Source organism: Marmota monax, unplaced genomic scaffold (assembly GCF_021218885.2).
Source record: "Marmota monax isolate L192 unplaced genomic scaffold, Marmota_monax_Labrador192_F-V1.1 WCK01_AAM20220418_F8-fsc00182, whole genome shotgun sequence".
NCBI lineage: Eukaryota > Metazoa > Chordata > Mammalia > Rodentia > Sciuridae > Marmota > Marmota monax.
In genome coordinates, this window is record NW_026693043.1 from 204686 (window position 1) to 214130 (window position 9445).

The following is a 9445-nucleotide window of genomic DNA, read 5'->3' on the forward strand; positions in this document are numbered from 1 at the left end:
GCCCCTAGGCTAATTTATCTTTAATTTCCAAATATTTGGAGGTTTTTCAGATTTGTTTGGTTGTTGCTATCAAAGTTAATTCTACTGTGGTCGGATATAATATCTTCTATGATCTTCTATGATCATTTTGCATTTCCATGGACATATAGATGGTCTATAGAAGATTCTGTATTTTTCTGTTGTTGGGTGGAATGTTCTATAAATGTAAATTTGGTTAGTTTTTTGTGTCCATGTTACAAATCTTCTTGATCCTTACTGAATTTCCATCTATTTGTTGTATTAATTACTGAGGAAAAAGTAATGATATGTACAAACAATGATGGATTTGTCAATTTCTTCTTTTAGTTCCATTAGTTTTTATTTTGTGCATATTAAAACTCTTGTTGAGTCCATATATATATAAGAATGATATTTCTTTCTGATGAATTGATCCCTTCACTATCACAAAATATTTTCCTCTCTCTGGTAAAATTCTAAAATACACTACTAATGATATGGTCACTATAATAATTTTGAGGTTAGTGATTACATAAGCTATATCATAAACTATATGTATTTTTTTTTCTTTTGGTACTGGGGATTAAACCCAGGGACACTTAAACACTGAGCCACACATCCCCAGCCCTTTTTAAGTTTTGTTTAGAGACAGGGTCTTGCTAAGTTGCTTAGGAACTCTCTAAATTGCTGAAGCTGGTCTCAAACTTGTGATCCTCCTGCCTCAGCCTCCCAAGGTGCTGGGATTACAGGTGTGTGCCACCGCATCCAGACTTTTCTTCTTTTCGTGCCTTTTTTTTTTCTTTGGTGGGGAGGGGCATGGCTGCTACAGACTGCAGAGACCTCCTTGGCCCTGTCACATGGTGGGTTGCTATAGCCTCAGCCACAGCCAGCCACCTCTGCCCACCTTGCTAGCCGTGTAAGCCATGCAGTTTCACACAATATTTTGAGTATATTTTAGTATTCCATTTCCCCCCTCTACTATCTTATTAGCTATATCTCTTATTTTTTAGTGGTTATTATGGGCTACAACACGCACCTTTAACTTATCACAGTGTACCTTCACCTGATGTTGTACCACTTCATGTATAATGTACAATCCTTTTAAAATGTTTTATTTTCTTCTCCCATCCTTTGCAATATTGTTAGCTTCTGTTTTACTTCTCCATGAGTTATAAATCTCACAAATATGCCTATTATTTTTGCTTTAAATAGTCCATATCTTTTCAGTAAACTAAAAAGTGAGGATGAAAGTGTTTTGTATTATCACATATTTACCACTGCTGTGCTGTTTATTCGTTGATATTGATTTAAATTCCCATCTGGTATCATTTTCCTCAGCAGGAAGAAATTCCTTTGACCTCTCTGTGGCTGCTATCTGCTGGCTGCACATTCTCTCGGCTCTTTGTTTGGAACAGTCTGTTTCACCTTCATGTTGTAGTTGTATTTTCTTTGTGTGTAGAATTTTAGACTGACTTTTTTTTCCCTCTGTGTTTAACTGATGTCATTCCGTATTTTTCTGGTTTGCACACTTTCTGATAAGAAGTCTGTGGTGTCTTTCTAATTTTTCTTTTTAATTGGGGGCTTCCTCTGCGATCTCTTTTCTCTTTCATAGTTTCTCATTGTTTTATTGGAATTGGATTAGAATTTTATTTGGTGTGATTTCCTTAAGATTTATTTTACTTGGGTCCACTGAGCTTCTTACATGTATAGGTTTATAGTTTTCATCCAGTTTTTAAATTTTGACCTGTGTGTGTGTGTGTGTGTGTGTGTGTGTTGTGTACTAGAGATTGAACCCAGGGGTGCTTACCTACTGAGCCACATCTCTAGCCCTTTTTTATATTTTATTTAGAGATAGAGCCTCGCTGAGTTGCTGAAGCTCATGATCCTCCTACCTCAGCCTTCTGAGCCCCTGGGATTACAGGAGTATGCCACCTTGCCTGGCTGGATACTAAATGTCCCCCAAAGCTCCTGTGTTGAAGGCTTGGTTCCAGGGTGATGGCACTCTTGGAAGGTGGTGGAAACTTCAGTGGGCAGGGCCTAGCTGGAGGAAGTAAACCATTGAGGCTGCACCTTTGAAGGGGCTCTTTTCTTTTCCTTTCTCTTTCTTTTCTTACTGGCCACCAGGAAGTGAGCCTCTCCTCTGCCCCCCACGCCCTGCCATGATGTTCTGCCTCACACCAGCCCAAAACCAGTGGAGCTAGCCGACTGTGGACTGAGACCTCTAAAACCGTGAGCCCAAATAAACCTTTCCTCCTGAAAGTTGTTTTCCTCATGTTTTGTCACAGTAATAGAAAGTTGACTAATGTACTTTTCTTCTCTAGAATCTAACCTATTAGGGCTGGGGTTGTGGCTCAGTGGTAGAGTGCTTGCCTAGCATGCGTGAGGTACTGGGTTCGATCCTCAGCACCACATAAAAATAAATAAGATAAAGATCCATCAACAACTAGAAAATATTTTTTTAAAAAAGAATCTAACCTATTACTAAGTCCCTGGTAAATATTTCATTTCAGGGATTGCCTTTTTCATCTCCAGAAGTTCCATGTGGTTCTTTTTATTCAAATTGTGGGAAAACATATATAACATTCACATTTTTTTTTCATTTTTAAATGTAATTTCACATTGTTGTGCAGCCATCACCACAATCCATTTCCAGAACATTTTTTATCTTTCCAAATTGCAACTGTGTACCTGTTACACAACAGCTCCCCCTTTCAGCCTCTCCCCAGCCCCTGGCTGCCACCATTCTACTTTCTGTCCTTATGAATTGATGTGTTCTAGACGAGTCTCATGAGTGGAATAACATTGGGTCCTTTTTAAAGGCTTCCATTTTTTCCACTTCATGTTTGTGTTTTCCTCTGTGTACTTTGACATACTCATTATGGCTGTTTAAGGTCCTTGTCTGCTATTTCCTTCACCTCTGTAACCTTTGAGTCTGCTTCTATTGGCTATTTTTTTTTGTTAATCCTGGAATAGGTCACGTTTTTATGCCTCTCAGAAGTTTAGTAATTTTTATTGGATGCTGAACATCACGAATATCAAATTGCTGAGGTCTGGATTTTATCCTTTTCTTTAAAGAGTGCTGAGTCTCTCTTTTTTTATCATCTGGTGTGTGTGGGGGGGTGTGTCCTGGGCTTGCACCCAGGGGTATCTTACACTGTGCTACTTTACCAGCCTTTTTTATTTTTTTATTTGAGACAGGGTTTTGTAAATCGCTAAGGCTGGCCTCAAGCTTGTTATCCTCCCACCTCAGCCTCCCAAGTCAGTGGGATTAGGCATGTACCACCAGGCCTGGCCTGAGTCTTTCTTTGACAGGCAGTTTAATTACCTCTAGTTCAGGCTGATCCTTTCAAGGTTTGTTTTGCAGCCTTGTCAGGGCAGGTCTCGAATGGCCTTTCATCTTGGGCTAGTCTAGACCTATTACTAGAGATTAACCCTCCTGGGGCCCCTCTGCACACCTCAGGCATTTCTCCACTGAGTGGTCAAAACCCTAACATTTCCCAGTCCTAAGAAGAGCCTGGGAGTTGCTCTGTTAGTGGCAGTTCTTTCTGGGATGGTTATTTTCTCTCAGGCTGTGAACTCTTACCCTGTGTATGTCGCCTGTGCTTGCTAGCCCGCCAGACGGCACTCTATGTGAAATTCTTGTTCTCTTTCTGGTAGTCTTCCTGCCAAATTTCAGCCATCCCAGCTTTGCTGAGTCTCCACCTCCTCAACTAAGCAAGTCTCTGCGCCCTACTTGGATTGCTCCTATTGCGTTCTAGAAAGTGCCTCCAATCAAGTCAGTTGGCTTTATGTCATTATGATAAAGATACCCGAGATAATCAACTGAAAAAGAGGAAAAGTTGATTTTGGCTCACAGTTTCAGATCATGGTCACCTGGCCCTGTTGCTTTGGGTCTGAGGCAGCACAAGACATCATGGCAGCAGAAGCAACTTATTCTACTATTCTTCTTACCCCTGTACCTCCTTGCCTCCCTTCCCTCCTCTCTGCCAAATCCAAAGTACCTCTACTCTTCCCTAGCCCCCCCTCTTATTGTGAGTTAGCATCCACATATCAGAGAAAACATCTGGCCTCTGCTTTTGGGGGATTGGCTTATTTTGCTTAGCATGATATTCTCCAACTGCAGCCATTTACCTGCAAATGCCTAATTTTATTCTCTTTGAATGCTGAGTAATATTCCATTGTGTATATATGTCATATTTTTTTATCTATTCATCTACTGAAGGACATCTAGGCTGGCTGCACAGTTTGGCTATTGTGAATTGTGCTGCTATAAACATTGATGTGGCTGCGTCCCTGTAGTAAGCTGTTTTTAAGTCTACACCCAGGAGTGGGATAACTGTTACCCCATCTTTTTTAGAGAATGCTAGCAATTCAGTTCCCTTTGTGCACCCTCCCTTTGTGTTTCACAACCAATTAATAACCAGTTCCTGCCATTGTATCGCCTCCATCCATTTCCTGTCTGCAACACACTGGTACCTCTTCAGGTGAGGCAATCCACGGTTTCAGTCTGAAGCGTTCCAGAGTTTTCTAAGCGTTCACCTCTCCAGCACTGCGCCTCTCTATACCATCCCCCTTACAATTGCCAGGAAGATCTGTGCAAAATACAAATATGGTCCTTTTTTTTTTTTTCCTGCAACTTAAACCTACAGCAGCTTCTTACTGCTTATGAGAAAGTCCATTCTTCGGAGCTTAGTTTACAAGACCCTTCCGGTGGAGCCCCAGACTCCCTGCCGACTCCTCTTCCTGCCCCTCCCTTCTTCTTACCCTGCAGCCACACTAAACTACCCGCCATCCCTGGAACACCGCGTTAGTTCCGAGCTTCTAAAAAGCAGAGGCCAAAGCAGAATTAAATGCATGTGAAATTTATATGCAGGGAAATGCCTCCGATGGATTCGGGGCCGAGGGGGCAGGCCAGGCGCATTCGGACGCCTGTGGAAGGGGAAGAAGAATGAAGGAAGAATGGAAGAGGAGGGGCCCTGGATCGGAGCGCGGGGCTCTGCGAAAAGTCCTGATGAGGCCCACGGAGTCCTCCCGGGGAAACATGATGCATTAGGGAATTCCACATCCGAAAGAAAAACGGTTCAGCTCCGGTGCAAATGCTGTGCTCTGTCATTGGTTGAGAACAGACCCAGAAAAAATATGTAATAAATATGCAATGGTGGAGCCTGAAAGTGAGGGATCTGGAAACTGTCAGCCAGCTACCCTCCCGAGGCAGCCTTTCTGGAAGGGAGCCAGACGTGAAGAACACAGGCAGGGCCATGGCCGCCACGAGCATGGCACCCCCACCTCCACCCTGGGTCTTTGTTAACCCAGTTCCTGCTCCCGGAGGCTCCCCCATCCTGTTCCCCCAGGGCTGGCTCACTTCTCTTTCAGGGCCTCAGCTTACAGGTCACCTCTTCCATGAAGCCTACCCAGACTCCCTTCCCCAGCCCCCAAGACCTGGCGCAACTCTGCAGGATTCTCTCCTGGCACTCCCTATTTACACTAGAGTCGCCCTGGGCGCCTCGGATGCCCTGCACCTTAGTCCAGGGGAACCTTCTCTTTGTATCCCTGGTACCTAGTTCGGCAGCTGAGACGGTAGATGCAAAAATTGAACTTCACCTTGAAATCGTTGCACCTTAAAATCATTGCATTTTTCAATCCCCTTGCAAATACCCGGAAACGTGGCACCAAGTGCAATTATTCTCCAACCACGGAGTACGGTGCTCACGGTCCCCAGTACAAGGAAGGAAGGCCTGCAAGGAGACAGTTTTCATTTTGTGTTAGATTCGTGCAAGAAGTCACTGCTCACCCCGAGCAAACCAAGTACAGTGCACCCCCAGCCCTCCCCACCCCCAGGTGATTTGCATTTAAAAGTGCAGGCTCCAAAGGAGAATTCCTTTTGCCAAAGAGGAATGTCAAGCATCTGGGACTGGCCCGGGAGGTGAATTTTTTTTAAGGGGCCAGAGGCCCATTCGGGGAGCAAATACCAAAGATCCCTTAGAAGGAGGCCATTTTATTTGGATCCTAACCAGCCACGAGAAGTATCCCGAGGCCTTGAACAAAGTCCCTAAGGAGGCCCGAATTTGGAAAAGACAATGAGAGTGAACGCTCTAGCCTTTAAAGAGACATTTCCATTTTCCGGGCTCGGGCGGAATCTCCGCCCCTTCCCCCCATGTTTTTGTCTGCGACAGAAATTCGGCCTCTGCCAGCAGCGCCCGGGATGCTGTCCAAACAGCATGCTGTCAGCGGCATCAGCCGGCAGGGACGACAATCCTCCCACCCTTGGTTTTCCAGGGTGATATTAGCTAAGAAAATACTCCAGATTTTTCTCGTTCGTGTGGTGTAACTCGCTCGCTTCAGACATGCGCCTTTCTCCAGTAATTACCTCCCACGCTTGGGGAAATTTCTTTTCTTTCTTTCTTTTCTTTTCTTTCTTTTTTTTTTTTTTTGCAATCCAGTGTCCAATTCAGGAAACCCGTCAGCGTCTCCCAAGACAAAAAGGCAGCTTTTCAGACTGCCATGTCCCTGTTCTTTCATTCCCAACCCTTCCTCGAGTCAAAGGGGCACAATGACCTCAAATTTTCACATTTCTGAAACCAAACGGACGAGCCGATTCCTTTTTTTTCTTTTTTCCTCCCCAGCGTCTAAAGCTGTGATGAGATTGATGGTCAGCTAATGACTCACGGCATCTCCCAATGGAGGAGGGACAAGTCACAGATCCCCCACCCCCACCTTCCTGTCATTACCTTCCTCCCTGCAGAAGAATGCTGCTGAGACCGGGGCCCTCCCCGCCTCTGCCGAGACACAAAGCACAAAGATGATCCACGCCTGAGACCCCGAGCCGCTCAGGCCAAGGGAATTTCTTGGAGATTTATCAGATGCCAAACTCCACGTAGCACGTAAACCTGGATAATTGAATTCAGGCAAAGCATATTGAAGCCTGTGTGGAGCTGGCACTCGGGCTTCAGACAATAAATCACGACCCTACTTTTGAGTAGCTCGGCGTGGTCAGGGAGACGGTCTCCAAACAGGGAGCAAACAATGGGATGATCAGTAGCAAAGAATCGCAGGGGAAGAACCGAGAACATTTGGTGTGGGGAATGGGACTTTTGAGTTCCTTAGAGACCACTTGAACAGCTTTCAAACCCTTTGCTTTGTTCTACAGTAAGGAATACATTATTCTTTTTTTTTTAATTTGTGCATATTAATTTCACAGAACAGTGAGTTTCATTGTGACACATTCGAGCCTGCGCATAACACAATGTGACCAATTTCACTCCCCAGTATCTCCTCTTGGGATCCCCCCCTCCCTCTGATCCTCTTCTGTCCCTTCCTTCATCAGTTCCCTTCTATTTGCACGGATCCCCCCCCCCCTTTTCTCTGTAGTCTCCACCTATGAGAGAAGACACTCAGCACCTATCTTTCTGGGTCCCGCTTACTTAGCATGACACTCTTCACTTCCACCCATTTTCCTGCAAATGACACAATTTTGCTCTTTCTTGTGGCTGAATAAAACTTCATTGTGTGTGTAGACCACAATTTCTTTATCCATTCACCTGTTGACAGGCATCAAGGCTTTCTGTTTCCATAACTTGGCTATAAGAAGACATTTTTAATTGATGTTTTTATAGAGGTGATTGTGGATTTGCATGAAGTTATAACAAATAATATAGAGAACCACCATGCACCTGGAGTCCCAGCTATATGGTACTCTATTTGTGGTACTGGGAATTGAACCTAGGGATACTTAAACACTGAATCACATCCCCAGGCCTTTTTATTTTTATTTTGAGACAGGATCTCCTTAAGTCGCTTAGGGCCTCATTAAGGTGGCCTCCAACTTGCAATCCTCCTGCCTCAGCCTCCCAAACCACTGGGATTACAGGCTGGTACTGCCACACCCCTCTAAGACCCCATCTCCTAAAAACAAACAAAACAAAAAAAAAAAAAGAAGAAGAAGGAAGAAAGAAAGAAAAGGACAAAAGGAAAAAAAAGCCAGGACCTCACACACTACCCAGTTCTCCACAATGGTAACATTTTTTAAAAAATGTTTATTTCTTAGTTGTAGGTGGACACAATATCTTCATTTTACATTTATGTGGTGCTGAGGACAGAACCCAGTGCCTTCTGCATGCTACGTGAGCACTCTATCACGAGCCCCATCCCCAGCCCTATTTTGTATTTGATTTAGAGACAGGATCTCACTGAGTTGCTTAGGCCTCACCATTGCTGAGACTGGCTTTGAACTCCTGATCCTCCTGCCTCAGCCTCCCAAGCCGCTGGGATTTCAGGCAGGCACCACTGCACCCGAGTAATGGTAACATTTTAGAGAACTATATTGTAATCTCACAACTAGGATCTTGACATTGATATAATCCACCCAACTTATTCAGATTCTCCTCCTTTTACTGTTACTAGTTATAAGTGTGTTTGTGTGTGTTTTTAGTTCTACACAATTTTATCCCTGTGTAGCTCGCATATCCATCATCATATTCAAGTACACAACAGTCTCATCACAACAAACCCCCTCCTGTTGCCCTTTAAATCACACCCACCTCTCTCTCACCCCTGTCCCCAACCCCACCACTAACTTGTGCATTTCAGCTGCCATTTCAAGATTGTTACATAAATGAGATCATACATACACAGAAGTTGATCCATGTCACAAATGTATAAAGAGTTCCTTTCTTTCTGCTGTGTAGTAGTAATAGAAGACTACGTGTTATGGAATTCCATGGTATGGAATACCAGGTTGCTTAACCATTCATCTGTTGAGGAACAGCTGGGCCCATTCCAGTTTTAGCCTATTATAAATACTAGGATCACTTGAGCTATGAACATTTGGGTACAGGTTTTCGTGTGGGTATGAATCTTCTTTCCTCTGAGAAAAACACTCAGGAGAGTAATTGCTGGGTTTCTTTTTTCTTTCTTTTTTAATATTTTGATGCTGAGGAATGAACCTCCCAGGGCCTCATGCATGCTAATAAGCGCATGCTCTACTACAGAGCCATACCCCTAGCCAACATGTTTATTTTTTGGGAAGCCAACAAATATTTTGTTAATTCTTTTTTTTTTAGTTATTGATGGATCTTTATTTTATTTATTTTTATGTGGTGCTGAGAATCGAACCTAGTGCCTCAGACATGCTAGGCAAGCACTCTACCACTGAGCTACATACAGCCTCAGCCCCAAGAAACCCACAGATTGTTTTCCAGGGTTGCTGTAGCCTTTTACATTTCCACCTGCAGTGTATGAGTTTCTCTTCATCCTCACCAGCATATGGAGTTTTCACTATTTTTAATTTGTAGCCATTTCAGGTACATGGAGAATGATACATCATTGGGGTCTTAATTTGTATTTCTCTAATAGCTAATAGTGTACAACATCTTTGCATGTGTCTGTTGGCCATCTGGATGTCAACTTTGGTGAAGTGTCTCTTCAGTACAGAAGTGTCTCTTGCGTATGT

At 43.7% G+C, this 9445-nt stretch overlaps 1 long non-coding RNA gene across 2 annotated transcripts; it reads right to left on the reverse strand.

The window, feature by feature from the left end:
• Positions 1–4843: 4843 nt before the first annotated feature.
• Positions 4844–6955, reverse strand: LOC124098902 (uncharacterized). 2 transcript variants are annotated; one of them, XR_006853738.2, is made up of 3 exons: positions 6726–6955; positions 5599–5732; positions 4844–5103 (listed from the first exon to the last, which is right to left on the reverse strand). It is a non-coding gene; the product is annotated as an uncharacterized LOC124098902 (long non-coding RNA). The 2 variants fall into 2 exon arrangements; XR_006853737.2 differs by lacking the exon at positions 6726–6955 and having other exon boundaries at positions 5599–5802.
• Positions 6956–9445: the final 2490 nt, after the last annotated feature.